The following is a 20558-nucleotide window of genomic DNA, read 5'->3' on the forward strand; positions in this document are numbered from 1 at the left end:
CCGAGGTTGAAATCAGTTTAGCGCACGTTTTGACATCCGCGGAGGCTATAATTGGCTTGACGTCCGTGCGTACCTGATACGCAATCTGGGTCACTTCCTGGTTCAAACGGTCGAACAGGTCCGACCATTGGTCTGCCCTCCATATCACCTAGACTTCGTGCCAAATCCACCTAGGCTCGTCATGAACTCCTCACGCCAAGTCAGGACCCCTGGCACGAGGAGTGGGGGGCAATTGATGAAGGGTGATTTGACACGACCTAATAAGTAAAGGTCATGTTGAGCAAGAGCGAGAGAAGAGAGGAGAGGAGAAGAGAGAAGAGATGAGAGTCGAGTGGACTGAAAGCCCTCCTGAATTCAGGGGGCGAGTGAAAGAGTTATTATTTATACTGGCCCAGTCGTACAATATAAGCAAGAGAGAAATTACAACAGTACCCTTGTGGTACTAAAACTGAGTACACAAACAACTGTCAACACTCCCCCTCAAGTTGGAGCATAGATATCAATCATGCCCAACTTGTCACAAAGATCATGATGTCTGTAAAGGTTTAAACCCTTTGTAAAGATGTCTGCAAGCTGGTTCTCAGAAGTGACATAGGGAGTACACACTTCGCTTGTGATAACTTTCTCTCTGATAAAATGCTTGTCAACTTCGATGTGCTTTGTTCTATCATGTAGCACCGGATTGGCAGCAATGCTTATAGCTGTTTGTTATCACAGAATAAAGTTATAGGTTTGGCCACTAGGAAACCCAACTCCCCCAACAAATTCTTTATCCACATGCCTTCAGCAACCACGTGGGCCATAGCATGATATTCAGCTTCAGCACTGGATCTAGCCACCACATTTTGCGTTTTATTCCTCCATGTAACAAGGTTCCCTCCTATAAAGGTGCAGTAGCCACTGGTAGACTTTCTGTCACTTTGGGATCCAGCCCAATTTGCATCTGTATAAACTTCAACTTTCAAATGTCCGTGCTTTTGAAATAACAAGCCAGTACCCGGATACTTCTTTAGATATCGGAGGACCTAGGAGCATGCATGAACTGACTGAGGACACTACGTCGGCTGAAATCCCCAAGAAGAGAGCCCGTGATACAGTTAATCCCATGTGTCTGTGGCATTACCGACTTGGCCACATCGGTGTTGACCGAATCACAAGATTGGTAAAGGATGGTCCTTTGGATTTTCTAACTGTAGAAGATCTTCCCACCTGTGAGCCTTGCCTACAAGGCAAGATGACGAAACAGCCATTTAACGGTAAGCCTGAAAGATGTACAGGCACTCTTGACCTAATACATACTGATGTATGTGGTCCCCTGAGTGTTAGGACACGGAATCAACACGTGTATTTCATCACCTTCACAGATGATTTTTCACGATATGGTTACGTGTACCTAATGAGACACAAGTTTGAATCCTTTGAAAAGTTCAAAGAGTTTAGACAAAAGGTCGAGAAACAGTTAGGGAGAGAAATTAAAGCCCTTCGATCAGATCGAGGTGGCGAGTATCTCTCTAACGAATTCAGGGACTACTTAAAGGACAATGGGATAGTATCACAATTAGCTCCTCCTGCTGTACCACAACTTAACGGTGTTTCAGAGAGGAGGAATAGGACCTTATTGGATATGGTCCGGTTGCTTCTCATACACTCAGAGTTACCCACATCCTTTTGGGGTTACGCATTAGAGACTGCGATTTACGTGCCGAATCGGGTTCCAACCAAATCGGTTCCGAATACTCCATATGAACTTTGGACCGGAAAGAAACCAAGTGTCAGACACTTGAAGATTTGGGGTTGTCTAGCACACATTAAAAGAACGAGTGCAGACAAGTTGGAATCCAAGACCAGTCGTTGCCTATTTGTAGGCTACCCAAAAGGCTCTGTAGGTTACCTATTCTATGACCCAAGTGAGCAGAAAGTGTTCTGCAGTCAAAATGCGCAATTCTTGGAAACCAATTACATCCTGGACACCCATTGTCAGGAAGTTGTTCTTGATGAGGAGAGCTCAGGAGCAGTGGGAGATGTCCCACAAGTTCCAGGTAGTGACCAACCTAGAAGATCCACTTGGGTATCCAGGCCACCAGTCCGTTATGGTTATGACCAGGATAGTTACCTGGTGGAAACCTTGACTAGTGAGGAGGATCCCGTGACTTACGCGGAAGCTATGTTGGACATAGATTCCCAGAAGTGGGTGGAGCCAAGAGAGCAAAGATGGACTCAATGGAGACCAATGGAGTCTGGACTCTAGTAGATCCGCCGTCCAGGGTAAAAGCGATCAGTTGCAAATGGATTTACAAGAGGAAGAAGGGCCCCGATGGTCGAGTTGAGACCTTCAAAGTTCGTCTGGTGGCGAAAGGGTACACTCAGAAAGAGGGCATCGACTATGAGGAAACCTTTTCGCCTGTGGCCATGCTTAAATCCATTAGGATCCTACTAGCTGTAGCAGCATACCATGATTATGAGATTTGGTAGATGTATGTCAAAACTGCATTCCTGAATGGAGATCTTATTGAAGATATTTATATGCAGCAGCCGCAAGGCTTCATTGTTGCAGGTCAGGAAAACATGGTATGTAAACTTAATAGATCCATTTATGGACTTAAGCAAGCTTCTAGAAGTTGGAACATCCGTTTTGACTCTGCTGTCAAATCGTTTGACTTCAAGCAGAATCCGGATGAACCCTGTGTCTACAGGAAGTACAGTGGAGATAAGGTTACCTTCTTGGTTCTGTATGTAGATGGCATTCTACTCATTGGGAATGATGTAGGAATGTTAACTACGGTGAAAGTATGGCTTTCACAGCAATTCTCCATGAAAGACCTTGGAGAAGCCTCCTATATACTGGGTCTTCGACTCTATAGAGATAGATCGAAGCGGATAATAGGATTATCCCAATCTGCTTACATTGACAAAATAGTCAAAAGATACAGCATGGAAAACTCCAAAAAAGGAAATGTTTCTTTCAGGCACGGAGTCACTCTCTCCAAGAAGATGTCTCCCAAGACTTCTGAGGAGATTGATGGCATGAAAGGCGTTCCCTATGCCTCTGCCGTAGAGAGCATCATGTATGCCATGTTGTGCACTTGTCCTGACATTGCTCAAGCAGTGAGTGTAGTAAGCAGATTTCAGGCCAACCCAGGGCAGGAGCACTGGACTGTTGTGAAAAACATACTTAAGTACCTTCGAAGGACAAAAGAGTTTTGTCTAGTATTCGACGGTAGCTCATTGCAGATCCAAGGGTATACAGATGCCGATTTCCAGTCGAATCCAGATGATAGAAAGTCTACATCTGGATATGTTTTCACGATAGGATCGTGTGCTGTTTGCTGGAAAAGCAGCAAACAGGGGTCCACTGCAGACTCCACGACCGAGGCCGAGTACATTGCCGCAAGTGAGGCTGCCAAAGAAGCCATATGGATGAAGAAGTTTGTTCACGAGTTGGGAGTAGTTCCGTCCAGCGCATCACCCATTCCATTGTTGTGTGACAACAATGGAGCCATTGCTCAGGCTAAGGAGCCACGAGCGCACTCGAAGTCAAAGCACATCGAGAGGAAGTACCACGTACTGCGGGAGATTGTTGGTAGAGGGGACGTCCTGATTCAGAAGGTAGCGTCAACGGAAAATGTAGCAGACCCATTGACGAAGCCACTATCACAGAAAGTGTTTGAGAAACACGTGGAAAGCATGGCACTCCGACTAGTACCTGATTGGACCTAAGTGCAAGTGGGAGCTGTTAGACAGTTTTGAATGCCCTTAGCTTCAATCAGAATGATGTACTTTATGAGTTTATTGTAAATGAATAAAAATGCATATTTGATTCATGTTCCCTTGGTATGTTTCTGCGTAATACCCTTAAACTAGACACTTATTGAGACTCGTGTTAGTTTAGAATGTTCACAACCAGTGGGTCAATCTGGGGAGACGTATCCTGACAAGGCTGACACTGTGGTGCCACCAAGTCAGTTGGGGTGGCCTGTCTCAACTGCCAGGGTGAGACCTTAGGCACATACAGTGTAGGATTAATTGAATCTATGAACTGGACCAGATTTCCAGTATTGCCCTGGACCTTGGAGATTGATGGGCAAAACCGAAAAGTTACACCCGACCCCTAGACTCGATTATGATACTGCACTAGGTGTCGAATTGGGCTGTTTTTGATGTACCATTCAGTGAGATCCTTAGCGGGGGTCAAAATCTGGGTATGCTGGGACAATCTGAGAATTCATCTGAGTGGGTGATCATAGTGACAGGATCAGCCCCTTTGTCGGACAAAGGTAATGATCGGGGATGCACTCTCACTGATGGAAACTAAGACTGCCGACAGACGATTTCAACCGTTGAGATTTGTTTTGAAAAGTATATTTCATGAGATATAAAAGTATATATATTATGGTTCCTAAAATGTTTGCAAGAAGGTTTTATTTCCCGGGATCCATATAAGTAGAGAGTGCAACATTGTTCCTTGCAGCCGAGGGAGAGGTCCTCTCTTGTCGGGCAGTGTATGATTATTATGGGCTGAGAGGTTAAGTGTAAGACCATTGAGGATAATACCTGATGGGCTAATCTTGCATCTGCCCACAGTCCCTGGGTGTTACAAGGTGGCTTGGCCTAGGGACCACTTAGGGTAAGTGTTGGGCCCATAGAGCCCATTTGATGGGTTTCAGGGGGTGCATTGTCCATAACAGTGTATTCGGCCAGGCCTTGTAACAAAGGTTGGGCCGAACCCATGTGGCTGATTTGTAGATCAATGCTTGGGTCTCACGCCATACAAGGAAGCCCAACTGGGTAGCAGTTAGGAAGGTTAGGTGAGCACATAAGCTTAATGGGCCTAAAGCCCATTTCGAACTGGGCTATTTTATTAGTTAATAATGGGGCGAATTCTGAGATGGATTAGCAGATAGGATAGGGTCTTGAGCCTATCCACTCATAGAGTCCAGATCTGAATGTGATTCAGATCTAGAAACCTCCTAATGAGATTAGGAGAAAACTAATCTAATCTACAGATAAGATAAGGGTTTATCCCTATCACCTAAAAGGGGTCTTATCCAAATATGATCTGGATAAGCAGCTCCTAATTGGATTAGGGAGCTGATCTTTTAGGTTAACAAAAGAAGGAGGGGGCGGTAGCCTTTAGGAGACACAATTAGATTTTCTTCAGTGCTGAAATCACAAGAAGAGAGAATTCTGCACCCTACGAATACTCTCTTGCCGCCTCCCTGTTCTTTCCGCTCTGTTTGCCAGTTCGATCTCCAGTTGTGGGAGAAGTCAAGATTCGATCTTGACATCAGTTCTTTGAGAAAGAATTGATAGGAAGCTGTGCTCACGTGCCATCCTGTTGATTCTTGCGAAGGACAGAGTTCTTGGAGAAGAACACTGCTGATTCTGCTCCATCCTGCACTGCGCCATCTTCAGTGGAAGCAGTCTTTGGATCATTCCTTGGGCGTTGAACACCTTCGTTGGGAGATACTATTTCTCCGTATCAGGTATAATCCTCTCCTACTCCTTTTGGTTCAGATCTAGTTCAATTCATGGTTCAAGAATGATCCTTGAAAATATGATTTTCTAAAATAGGGAATGCAATTCCCAGTTGAAGGGAGAGAAAAATTTTTGAAATTCGCCCCCTTATTCCGCAATCTTTGGGTGTCCATATGATGGATCTCTCATCCCTTCAGTCTGGGCGAGTCATAGAAAGGTATAACAATCTCCCTACAAGCCTCTGAAACTGTTTCACATCCTTGAGAGGTTCACCACGACTGTCACCTAATTTATGGTTGGGGTCAATGGGAGAGTCAACTAGCTTCACCCCCATCTTCCCAGTGTTCTGAAGTAAATCTATGACATATATCCTTTGAGAAATGAAGATACCCTTCTTTGATCGGGCGACTTCAATTCCAAGGAAGTACCTGGCAGGTCCTAGATCCTTCATTTCAAACTGAATGGCAAGAAAAAACTTCAATCTCTGAATTTCATCCTCCCAGTCACCAGTAACAATTATGTCATCCACATATACAATTAGAGCAACAATTTTACCTTTTCCTCTTTTCACAAACTGTGTGTGATCTGATTAACATTGCCAGTATCCTTACTGCTGAACTGCCACATGAAACCTACTGAACCAAGCTCTTGGTGATTGTTTCAGCCCGTATAAGGACTTCTTCAACTTGCACACTTTCTGTTCATTGCCTTGAGCTAGAAAACCAGGAGGTTGAATCATGTGCACTTCCTCTTCAAGGTCACCATTCAAGAATGCATTCTTGATGTCAAGTTGGTGTAAAACCCAATCCAGATTAACCGCAAGAGAGAAAAGAACTTTAATGGAGTTCATCTTGGCAACGGGGGCAAAACTTTCTGCATAATCAACTCCATACACTTGAGTAAATCCCTTTGCCACTAAGCGAGTTTTATACCTTTCCACTGTTCCATCAGCCTTATGCTTGACTGTGAACACCCATTTACATCCAACTGGAACATTTCCCTTAGGAAGATCAACAAGTTCCCATGTGCCATTTTTGTGAAGGGCATTAATTTCTTCCTTCACAAAAAAAGAAAAAAAAAAGATGAAAAGACTGTAACTTCTGGGTCGAACTGATTACACCAGATTAGGAGTTCGATGGAGACAGCTCTAGGAGATGAAAGGTCACTAGAACTTCTGAGTCAAACTGGATGCAACAGCTTAGCATTTCGAAGGATGCAGCTTTGGGAGATGGAGAGACCATCTGCACTTGACACCACCCTTCAGGCCTAGACGACTTGCTCTGATACCATGTTGAGCAAGAGCAAGAGAATAGAGGAGAGGAGAAGAGAGAAGAGAAGAGAGGAGAGTGGACTGAAAGCCCTCCTAAATTCAGGGGGCGAGTGAAAGAGTTATTATTTATACTGGCCCAGGCGTACAATATAAACAAGAGAGAAATTACAACAGTACCCTTGTGGTACTAAACCTGAGTACACAAACAACTGTCAACAAGTCACATGGATGTGATCTGCCCGAAGGATGATAGCTCAGCAAAAGGAGCCTAGTCAGCAGTTTTTAGAGCATGGGTGTTCGGTCACCTTGGCACAAAGCCACCTCGGCATAAAGTCACCTCAGCATAGAGGCACCTCGGTACCTAATCCAATTTGGGGCCCAAGAACCGGTGACACGTAATCGACTCCAGAAGCTTCCTAGCAGACTCCAAACCTCATGGGATCACGCCGTGTAACGGTTGGCCTTATCCTCTCCTCGTCCGGATCGGGTGGAGACGATAAACTTCATTAACTGATACGTTACTCCCCGATTAAAGTGGAAACGGTACTCATCCACTCAGGCCGAAGATCCCAGAACCGTTTCGTGAGACCCACGGCAGCTCAACTATATAAGGGCAACAACCTCTCGTGGGGCCTAGGTACGCGCGATTATTTGCTCACTAGTACACTTATCATTCAACTTTCAGCTCGCAATACTAATCTAAGCATCGAAGCAACCTCACTGGGTTAGCCACCCCGGGTTCTCTGAGCTTCACTATTCTGCAAACCAAACCAACTCACCACGCAGCCAAGTTCCAAGTCATCCTCTAGCTAGGAGCATCCAGATCGTGCTCCGTCAATCTCTTCTCACCGTTCAAATAAATAAAGGTAGTTTGGGAATTTAAAAAATTGAAACAATTAAATGAAATTTGTTTTAAAGTAAATTGAGGAAATACTAATGAAAGGGTCTTTGTCTAACGGCTAAAATTCAAAAGGGTCTTTATCGCAAATTAAAGTTTTGGGTGATCCTTGTCACCGATCCATAGTATATGGGGTCTTTGCAATTTACCCTTCCAATTAAAAATTAGGCCTCGAGGAGATTAATACTACTTCCATTGTATTAAAATGTATCAAGGCTTTTTAGCCGTTGATTGAGATGCATCACGGATGGATTGTGGCTGACATTTTACTATGGGAATATAATTGTACGGGTGCTCCTACCCAATCATAGAGGTAGTCCAGGAAAGAACCATTATCAATTTATTGCATGGTTCTAAGTTGTAAATGGTGTGGATCATGGACCACTTTCAGAGTTTTAGAGTCCGATCTCGTTACACACCTATCTAGTCAACGGCGTTATTGGGGACAGAGTGTAGGTTAGGTGGACGGGATTGACCTACTCACTTTTTTATGGTTATGGACCTTATGGTCCCAAGCTACTACCAACGAGTGTTTAAGATGCGACCGGACTATAAATCGGAGTGCTCTACGGCAATGTTTTAAAAAACTGATTAGAGGTTGAACTGTTTTTGCCACGGCGTCATGTGTCATGTATAGTTATATTTTGTTTATCATAAAATAAGTATTATTTTATGTTTAATTTATATTTTTTATTTTTTATTTTAAAAAAAATGTTAAAAATTGTGATTTGATGCCAAAAAAATGGTTTTGGGTGAAAATAGAAAGACAAGGTGCCTTTGGCCCCTTGAAATGCATAGATCTTGAAAAATTGTCCAAAATAAAATAAAAAAAAAATCACCCAATCAGACATTTAAGCACAAAGTTATGGTCTTTGGAAGTTTGCAAATACATTAATTGTGCAACTAGTGATTTGGTCATTGGGTCAAATAAGTCAACGGTTCAATGACCTGGATCAGACAAAATTTGACCAGGTCAAAAGGTTTTGACTAAATTCTAAGGTTTAGCCAAACTGGACCCAAAATCATGGCTTGGCGGCAGTTCAACTATCTGGGTCAATAGTGGATTGAAAACATTGCTCCAAAACCATCATTTAATCAGGACTTAGGAAGGCCACCAGTTCTTGGTTTTTTCAATCCAGTTGTCCAGTTTAGGCCGAGTCTTAAAACATTGTTACCAACCCATGCATAGACATTCAACACATACTATGCTATGGTGTTATATGTAGGGACAAGCATGGATTGGTTCACTAGGTTCCAAGGAAGAATATGGAACCTACCCTATAGGGCTCAATTCTAAGTTTCTAGAATTGGAAATACCCTATCAAGATCAATTCTAGGATCGGTTTTGGTCTTGGCGGTTCTAAGGTCTACCCATAACTCTAGGCTTTCACGACATCCCTATTCGGTTGGCCTTTTGTTATCACTCTTCTATCAGCCTTTGAGCCTTTCGCTACATCACCATTGACCAGAGATAAGGAGGAAAGAAGGGAAGAAAATTGGAAAGAGAAGAAGGAAAGAAGACAGAGGAGAAGAGGGAGAAAGAGAGGGCAGATTTGGATTTTTAAAATATCATAATAGTCACGTGATGCCACATGTGAACTTAATGGAAATATTCATCCTATTGCTAAAAAACTTAAAGGTACTTTAAGTCATTTTGTAAATATTAGGGATATAATTACTTAATTTTGCAAAACCCGGGGGTAGTTTTTAGATGAAAGGTTTGGTTAGAAATGAGCAGGGGTACAAATCAAGTCCAACTTTCAGATTGAGATCATCCCTTAATACCATGAAGGGGATGCAATTTGGACATGCCCCAACCCAAGATTTTGTATGGGTTGGGCCTGATTTTTCAAGCTGTGGGATGGGCATGAACCATGAAACTCACGCTCTTGACCTAAAACTGAGTTGGGCTTGGGTTGAGATCTCAAATAGCTTGAGCCTGACCCTTGCTAGCTTAATCCAACCCAAGCCCATTTCAAACAAAGATTACATAGTTGAACCCTACATATGGGAAAATCTATGATGCGGAAAAGATATGGTATGGGAAGAGTTTTGACCAATCAAAATCCATCCATGAATTTTGATAAATAACACCTAATTGGCTACCACGTTTATTATTCCAACTGATTGGTCATAAGTTTTTCAGATATCATATCTTTTCCATACCATAGTCGAACCCCATACATATATGTATTATGTTTATATAAAAGTATTTTTTTAATTATATATACATGTGTATAAACTCCCAAGTCCCTAACTTCGTAGGCTAGGGCTGTTGATGGGTCAATCTACCCGACCAATTAGACCGAATTGAACCATTTACACAAGTTCTGGTTTTTGTGATTTTGCCTTAATAATTGAATCAGTTCTGGTCCTTGCTTCTTCTGAACTGATTCAAACCCAAACCAATTGTTTTGTTAATAATATATAAAGGCTTGATAGTTTTTCTTGTAATTTTTATTATATTTTATGTCTAAAATGGTAAATTTAATAGGTAATATATAAGATAGTTTTAGTTAAGACACTATATTTATTAACATATAAATAATTTACTAATTTATTGTAATTTTTATAAGGTTATATTATCAAAAATCAAAATTTAAGTTATTATTTATATAAATATGTAAAATCTATTATATTAGAAAGACATGGTATGGTACTAGAAGTACTTTAACCAATCAAAATCCCTCGTGAATTTTGATAAATACCACCTAATCGATTACCATGCTCATGATATTGGTTGATTGGTCACACATTTTTGGGATATCATGTCTTTCCATTATCGTAGTTGAACCCATATAAATAAATATAGATCTTAGTATAATCGGGTTTATCAGGTCAAACCCAATTATCCTAATTAATAATCGGGACGGGACTAGGACACCCTGTCCCAACCCATTAATAGTGACAACCCTACCATAGGCTGCAAGTCAGCTTTTCTGATTAGAAGAATTTCAACCACATTGGACTTGGGTTAGGGTTTGAAGAACCAACTGAAAATTTAACAAATTTCAACATAACTCAATTAGGACTGCAAATGAATTGGATCGACCCAACTAACCTATTGGCTAGGTTGAACATATAGCACCCTGCCCCTATAGGGGCAAAGCTGCATATTACATTAGAATAAAAAAAACTATATTACTATTAAAAGTGTGAATGGGAGTGTGGAATTTTTCTTTAACTAAAATACCCTAAGTTTTGAATTTGGACCCTCTCTAATTATAAAGACAAAAATGTTATTTGAACAACCACTTTTCTCCTTATTCAAAATCCTTTTCATTAAGTCTTGTGTTTAAGGTATTAACTCTCATTAACATTCATTGAATCCTATTCTTGACTAGAATACCCTTATTTTTGAATTTAGTCACTCTAAGTCTCTCTCATTAAATCTTATATTTAGGGTATTAACTCCATTAATTCATTGAATCATATATTAATTAACCATATTAAAGAAAAATGTGTGACAAAGAATAATTGTTTCTTTTAATGATATAAAATAAAAATTTAAAACCAACTAAAAAATGGAGTTGTTTTCCCGTTTGGTGCCAATTCAACAATTAAACCTTTTGGGTTAAATGTGCCAACTCTTGATGTTATAATTAAATAATAATAAAATTATAAAAAAGATGAAAAAAATACAAAAGCATAAAAAATACAAAAAATATTGTAGAAAATATTTTGGGCACATCTCTAATATCATATGTTTATCATATTAAACAAAAATAAGTGTGACAAATAAGAATAATTTTTATAGACATAAAAATATAAAAAAAAACTGTATAAAATTTTGGAAACATATTATTTGCTATCATCATTATCAAAAATTGTCATGTGCACAACTAGTATGAAGAAAAGGAGAAGCCCTAACCCTAACCTTATTTTAACTTGACAGCTTTCAATCATATTAAATCCTAAACTTCTTAACCCTAACCAAACTCAGAGATAATGATGGATTAGTTTGGACTCGGGCAATGATCGAGTTGGTTGGATTTCTTCACATTTTTCCTTTAAAATAATTTCTCATATCTTTGATTCGAAGTTAGCTAATCAAGTTTAATATTAACACTAGTTAGGACTTGTGTGATGCACAGGATTTGTTCAAAGAAATTGAAGCAAAAGGAGTTATTGTACAATCAAAATGGGATAAGCCATTTTAATCTAATTGAACAAAGTCTAACTTTTTGGGTTATGTACATGCGATACAAATGCTTTATTAATAAAATTGTCGAAAGAGTGCTTTTTTTATTCGAAGTTAGCTAATCAGGTTTAATGTTAACACTAGTTGGGACCTGTGTGATGCACAGGATTTGTTCAAAGAAATTGAAGCAAAAGGAGTTATTGTACAATCAAAAAGGGATAAGCCATTTTAATCCAATTGAGCAAAGTCTAATTTTTTGGGTTATATAAATGCGATACAAATGCTTTATTAATAAAACTGCTGAAAGAGTGCTTTAACATACCAAAGTTTTTCATGTTCAAACTAAAAATAACAACTTACTTCAAGAGGAATTCCTAATGGTAAGGCCATTTTTAAGGGAAGTTGAGGGAAAAGGAACCTTATAACAGGCAAAACCAACTGATTAACTAAAAAGTTAATTTAAAATTGAATTGAAATGTATGTTAGTTTTATTAATAATTTTATTTTCATTATTTATTATTTGCAAACCATTGGTTTTGTTATTTTTATTAGCTTTAAACAGAACAAAAAATTTATTAATAAAATTATAATTTACTATTTATTACAATAGTAAATCCTTTTAAGAGAATTGTAAAAGAGTATTATTTTTTAAGATTAATAATAATCAATAATATTTTTATATTACAAATAATTAATTTTAAGAACAATAATTTTATATAAATAACATTTTTATTAATTGTTATTAGTTATTAATAAATTTTATTTATTTTTTATTTTTAATCATTAAAGTTTTCAAAAATATTAAATATTCATTAATTTATGGAAAATACCAAAAAAATTATTAATAAAATTATAATTTACTATTTATTACAATAGTAAATTCTTTTAAGAGAATTGTAAAAGAGTATTATTTTTTAAGATTAATAATAATCAATAATATTTTTATATTACAAATAATTAATTTTAAGAACAATAATTTTATATAAATAACATTTTTATTAATTGTTATTAGTTATTAATAAATTTTATTTATTTTTTATTTTTAATCATTAAAGTTTTCAAAAATATTAAATATTCATTAATTTATGGAAAATACCATCATTTATGGAAAATACTATGAGTTGAGGGAAAATGTGGTTTCCTGGAATCTTGTTTTTAGAAGGGCTTTTCAAGATTGGGAAGTGGATCAAGTGATGGATCTGTTTGCTTTGCTCTCAAATCAGATATTAAAAGTGGAGGAAGAGGACTCCTAGGTGTGGAAGTGGTCGGCCGATGGTCTATTCTCAGTGAAGTCGTTTGCCAAAAAATTGTCGGGGGGAATAATGAGAATTTCTTGACTAAAAAAGTTTGGAGCCAGATTCCCCCTCATAAAATAAATGCACTTCTTTGGGTTGTGGCCTTAGATAGAAACTTCACTAAGTTGAATATGGTTAGAAGGGGAATGCAAATTCAAAATTTGGGTTGTGCTCTTTGTGGCCAAAATGAAGAGGACAATAGCCATCTTTATATACATTATCCTGTCTCAACAGCCTTGTGGGATCATTTTCTTTCTTCTGTGGGACTATCTTGGATCATGCCAAGTAAAGTGATGGATCTCGATCTTAAGAAACTGGGAGCTTCAAGACCTCTCCAAGTTGGCAAAAAGTGTGTGGTTGGTTATTCCTGCAGCAGTGATCAGCACCATCTAGGTAGAGAGAAATAGAAGAGTTTTTCAAAATAAATCTAAAGATGTAGACAGTCTTGTATCTTGTAGTGTGGGGAAATTAGTGTCTTGCACTTCAACTGTGAAAGGGTTCCAATCTAGGGCTCTTAGTGCACAACTGAACTCTAGAAGTTTGTTTGAGCTATAATCTAGTTTTGGGCTTGGTCAAGGTTCAAAGTATCGGAAACGCCGAGTGTATCAGAAAGTCAATTTTGAGAGACGTATTGGGATACGCCTTGGATATGCATGCGTATCGGAGAAAAACTAAGATACGCAAGCATATGCTAGGAAACACTATAAATACTAATCATAAAAATACATCAATAAGACTAAATATAAGACCTCAATGAGGTGTATATACATTAAATTAACATATTTTAATGGTTTAATAAATAAATACATTGTTGTTAATTATAATTTCATTAAAAATCATATGCTTAACTATAATTTATAAATTATAATTCTTAACTTTTAATATTTTATGGGATGGGAAAAAACACAACTCTCCTATCCAAAAATAAAACATGCATTGGCATAACCTATAAGTGAAAATATAATTAATAATTATTATTTATTATTTATTTCCAAAAATTATAAAAAATAAATAATCATTATACAATATATTTAAAAAAATATTTATTAAATAAGAAATTTCAATTGCTTTGTGGATATGATATATTATCCATATAATTATAACATATTCAGTCATTGTGATCAAATGATAAAATATAATTAATTATTATTTATTTTTAATTCTAAAAATATAAAAATAAAAAATAATAATTAAAGAAGAAATTTCAATTGGTCCATGGATATGATAAATCATCCATAAAATTATAATATATTCAATTGTTGTGATCAAATGATAAAATAAAATTATTTATTATTTTTTTTAATTCCATAGATCTAAAACATATTAAGTCTTTATAGGCAAAGAAAAAATTACATTTTCAAATTTTTTGTTAATTTATATTTTCCCAAATATCTTCATGAAATTTCCATAGATATATTAATAACACAAAAAAAATTGTGATTTTGAATGTAAGAAATGTATATCAACATAAATTTAAACATTCAAGAAAAAAAAAAGTTACCTATTTTTTCCATATTTTTTCAAAATTTGAAAAATCTTTAAAAAGTTAATGAATCACACTTGTTTCTTGCATATTTTTGCAAATCTAGTACTCTATGAATGAGGTTTGGAGTTTTAAACTCACTCGGGGGGCTTATTTCAAGGAAAAGAATCTTGCTTTCCCCCTTTATTTTTTTTAGTTTTTTGTCGTATCTTTTTCATAGCGTATCAGTTGATGCACTACTAATACGTGCTGATACACCTCCCGATACACCCCGATACACCACTGATACGGGTCCAATACGCATGAAAAAAGATGAGACACCCAGTTTTCATGTGTATCTCATATCTGTTTTTCAAAGATACAATATGATACACCCCGTATTGGGCGCATGTATCGAAATTTTAAACTTTGAGCTTGGTTCTTTGTATTCTAGCTCCGATTTTGGAGCTCCTCTATAATTTTTGTTTGTCTTAAAAAATTACCTTACCTTTTTTCAAAAAAAGAAATCTAAGACACATATTATATAGATTCTTACAAATTAATACATGTACAAAGCCATTGTTATTTTATTTTCTATTAAAGTCCAAGAAACAAAATATATGCAATCTATTTGAATTATTATATCAATTTTTCTATTTTTCTATTTTTATTTTAACATTAACATAAAATCAACTACAAAATTAATTCGCAAATGCTTGGTAAACAATATTTTCATTTTTAAAATATGTTATTATAAAATGTAAAATAAAATTTTAATTAATAATTTATAAAAAAATATATATAATCTTAACTTAAAATATATCAAATCTATTAAAATTTTGAATATACATATCATATGAAAATTCATAAATTTTAATTACTAAAATTATTATTTCATTATTAATTTTTTATTTTATAAATTCTCTAAAGTGCAAAATTATTTTCATATAAATGTAGATTAGTGGATTTGATCACTTCAATTTATGTTATATTCTCAAGTGTTTTGTAAATAATATTTTTATTTTGCAACTAATAAATATATTGTTATTTAATGCAAATTAAAATATTAATTAATAATTTATAAAAATTTGAGTATACATATAATGTGAAAATTTATAAATTTTATGTATTAAAATAACTATTCTCGTATTAATATTTTTATTTGTGTAAATTTCTTGAAATTAAAAATCATTTTTTGGTATATATGTAGATTTGATAAATTATTTATTCCATTGGTTTATAAAATACTAATTTTGAAAATTATTCTTTTAATTTGTAATTGGACTTGTTGAATATTAGTATTTGTTGTTTATTTTGATTGCATGTAGACATTAATGTTGATAAAGGTTAATGTATTTCATTTATTATAAAAAAGTATAAAGTGGTTTGGTGGATGAAGAGGCATACACTCTTAGTCGTTGGGCGACTTGTGTTCCAGGGTTCAAATCACAAAGTGAGAGCAGTTTCGTTGTTGTTAAACGAAGGTGCAATATGCTTTTGCATCGGTGTGTATCAGACCTTATCACTCGATACTATATTATACGCGTTGATATGGTAGCATATCGGACTGATACACATGATTGATAGGATATGCCTCCAATCGTGACGAATCCATGTTGGTGAGGTCTGATACTGATATTGTACGCCCCGTATTGGGTGTATCGTGTCAAAATTTTAATCCTTGTTTAGGACAGGGCTCAGAAATAAAGGATAAGAGGCTCAAAGTTCTCTTCGATATGGGTTTTGTATATTTGAGCTGACAAATAAGGTCTTTACTACATTCTTACCTTTTCTTTTGGCTTCCCTTCATAACCACATGGATTGAGAAATGCTTTCTATGCCTTTCGATGCCATGAGTCATACATCTTTCTTAAGTAGTGAGGACTTTGTTTTGGAACGAAATGTGAATGGATAGGATTAAAATGAAATTAGAGGGTGAATGTTACCTAGAGAATGCATTACTAGCTTGACTGCCCTAGCTTTTTTTACTCCCCTTTTTCATTTGTATTTCCTTTTTCAATATTGTACTTTGTTGCCCCAATTTTCTCATTTTGATTGACCATATTTTCCAATTTCCCACTTTATTGTTTTTTTAATATGCTTTGTTGCTCCAATTCTCTATTGTTTTGGTGTAAGAACATTTAAACTTTTGACATTTGTCTCTTGGAAAGGGTTTAGAACAATGATTAACATGAAGGCTCAAAGGGTTAGCTAGCTAATTAAATAAAATAGGTTAGAGTGAACAAGGTAAAGTAAATGATTGATAGATGGCCTCCCTTCGTTTCTTGATTGTACGCATTCATAAAAAGAATTACATGTCAAGCTTGTTCCTAGTTGGTAGTTTAAGGGAGAATTATTGCTCTTGAAAATGTTGGGGCTCCTTAGTTAATTTTCCTTTAGTTTCTTTTTCCTTTAGTAGTCGTACAAGACTACAGAGACTCTTTAGGTTTTGAATATAAAATAAAAGAGAAGAAGAGAGATAGAGAAGGGGCACTCGTGGGAGAAGATTTGAAAGAAGAAAGTGGTTGGAGTGCATAAAACAGCCGCCCCACTCCTTAATTTATATACATAATTTCCTAATTGTAAAAGAACTTTAATAATTACATGGCAATAAAAGATAAGATTAAAATAAAACTAATCCTAAATAAGATAGAATAAAACTAATCCTACTAGGAAAGCTGATCCTAATCAATTAAATCTAAGTACATCTTAGGGTGTCAGACGAATACACTTAATGTGGGGTCCACAGTTTCCTACACTCCCCCTCAAGTTGGGTAGTAGATATTTGTCATTCCCAACTTGCATAGATCTTCTTCTAACTTCTTTCTTGAAACAGCCTTGGTGAGTAGGTCTGCAAGCTGCATGTCGGAGGTGATGTAGGGAAGACATACTTCTTGAGATGTAACCCTTTCTCTGATAAAATGCCAGTCCACTTTGATATGCTTACTTATGTCGTGTTGTACTGGATTATGGGCTATATTGATGGCAGTCTGATTATCACAGTACAATATTAGGGGTTTCTCATAAACAATACCCAATTCCTCAAGTAAAGATTTCAACCATAGAATCTCAGCTACACCATTTGCCATGGACCTATATTCAGCTTCAGCACTTGAACGAGAAACAACACTTTGTTTCTTACTCTTCCAGGAGATCAGATTACCTCCTACAAAGGCACAATATCCAGAGGTAGATCTTCGGTCATCAACACACCTAGCCCAATCAGCATTTCCAAGAGACCATATTACCTCCAACAAAGGCATAATATCCAGAGGTAGGTCTTCGGTCATCAACACACCCAGCCCAATCAGTATATGTGTAGACTTATATCTTCATGTGGTCATTTTTCTTGAACAAAATGCCTCTACCTGGGGACCTCTTCAAATATGCTAATATCCTTTCAATTGCAAGGAGATGAGTAGTTCTAGAAGAGTGCATATACTGACTAACTACACTGACTGCATAACTGATGTCAGGTCGTGTGAGGCAAAGATAGAGAAGCTTTCCAACTAACCATTGAAACATAGATTTATCTTCAATAGGCTCTGCACCCTCTGCACTAATCCTATGGTTCTGTTCAATGGGTGTGTCCGCAAGCTTAATTCCCAAATTTCCTGTTTCTTCTAACAGATCAAAAACATACTTTCATTGAGAGACAAAAATCCCATGCTTGGATCTAACTACCTCAATGCCCAAGAAGTATCGTAGTTCCCCCAAGTCTTTTACCTCAAACTCTTGATGAAGGAGTTGCTTAAGAGACTCAATTTCACTAGTATCACTCCCGGTTACTACAATATCGTCCACATACACGGCAAGCAAGGTTACGGAGGAACCCACTCTCTTAATAAACAAGGTATGATCTAACTGAGCCTACACATATTCGAACCTATCAAGAGCTCATTTGAATCTGTCAAACCATGCTCTAGGGGATTGTTTTAGTCCATATAGATCAGGAAAAAATGTTACTGAACAATTCTGCCCTTTTGTAATGCTACTAACTAAGAGCAAGTTAGTATTAATCTTAGGAACATGTAAGATGAAGGATAGGGAAATTGCATCAGACAACTTGATGTCTCCTTTGCCAGAAATAGGAACAAGGGATCCATCAGTAATGGACACTTTGTCTTTACCAGAAGATAAATGATAGGTAGAGAAAAGTGATGGCAAGCCAGTCATATGGTCAGATGCTCTTGAATCTATTATCCAAGAATGTTTTGAATTACCTAGAGCTAAAGCATGATAAGCTGAGGCCCGATTACCTGATTGAGAAAAATATGAGGTTGAAGGAGCTGATGATGGCTGAGGAGATGATACTAAGTTACTCACTTAAATTTCTAATTGTGTCAGAGCAGCTCGAACAACAACTAGGGTATCTAGAGGGGTACCTCTTGAACCCGTTGAAGCTGCACTATCAGTGTTGACAGTCATATTGGCATTACCCTTTTTGTTTCTGAGTTTTGTTGGAACTAGATGTGGATGCAACTTCCAACAAATGTCTTTGGTGTGTTTAGGTTTCTTGCAATGTTCACAAATTAGGTCCTTTTTAGCCTCTTTCTTCATATCCCTTTCCTTATCTCCCCCTGGCTTGGGTTTAACTACTGACAGGGCATATTCAAAAGGCTGCTATTGTAACATAACCTTTCTCCTAGTTTCTTCATTGTGCACTAGGGAATAGGTTTGAGATAGAATCACACTTTCTCTTGTCAATAGCTACTATCTTACAATATCATATTTAGAATTTAGACCAACCAAGAACTCAAATACTCTATTAGTTTCAATTTTCTTTCTGTAAGTTTGTGCATCTTTCTGACTCTCTCATTCAATTGTCTCAAGGTGGTCAATCTCATGCAACAGGGATTTTAGGGTTGAGAAATAAACAGAGATATGTTTCTCCCCTTGTCTGAGATTTTTGACCTCACATTTCAGCTCATAAGCCCTAGCAACATTAAGGGGCTAAGAGTAGGTTTCTTTCACAACATCCCAAATTTCTTTAGCTGTTTTTGCCCATATGTAATTTTGGCTGATGTGTGGCTGCATAGAGTTGCACAGCCATGTCATCACCAAATAATTTTTCTGAATCCACTTAGCATAAGTGGGATCCTCCTTGGTTGGTTCATTCACATCTCCCAACAAATAGTTTAGCTTTCTTCTTCCCCCAATGGTCATCATGGCTGATTGGACCCACTCTAAGTAGTTTGAACCATCAAACTTTACAGTTGTAATCTGGAAGGTGTTTCCAGCCATGCTACCTGAACCAACCCCAAAAACACCCTCCCCTTGGCTTTTAAACTCCATTAGAATGCTTCCTAATTATTGTACCAATCAGCCTACTGGGTCTGTAGCAGGTAATAGGAGGGTCCTGATTCAGAAACCCTAATTTTGTGACAGTCGGCCTATTGAGACTAAACTGTATCAGTCCTGTTGAAAAAAAAAAAACTATTGGATCTTCCAAAGAGCAAAGGAAAAATCAAGGGAGACAAATCTGATTACCTCCCAGAAAGGAATGCAGAAAGGAAGGGTTTTTTCTTAACTGTACCTCTTATATCAAGAGATCCTACTGATTTCAAGAAAGGCTTGAAAACTTACCAGAAAATTCTGAGAAACTTTGTTGTTGATAATCAACTTCAGTCTTGAATAGAGAAAACCGATCTTGAACCATAATTCTTCTTAAACTTTGATCAAACTTCAGTCTTGAATAGGAAAAAACTGATCTTGAACCAGAATTCTTCTGAATTTTTGATCGCCACCTCTAGTCTTGATCAAGAACTGATCTTGATCAAGAACTGATCTTGATCCTCTTCTCTTCCTCTGATTCTTCCTGGTTATCAAAGATTTGATCCAATCTTTGGACTGCTGTTGTAGATAACCTCCAAGAATCAGTCGAAGGGAGCTTTCTCTATTCTTCCAGCCCTAGGCAGTTCTCATGTGGCCGGTTGGATCAAACTCACGTGATAAGCCCTAAATTTGGCTCTAATACCAAGTAGTCGTACAAGATTACAGAGACTCTTTAGGTTTTG

This window comes from Nelumbo nucifera, chromosome 3 (genome assembly GCF_055504915.1).
Source record: "Nelumbo nucifera cultivar China Antique chromosome 3, China Antique-T2T, whole genome shotgun sequence".
NCBI lineage: Eukaryota > Viridiplantae > Streptophyta > Magnoliopsida > Proteales > Nelumbonaceae > Nelumbo > Nelumbo nucifera.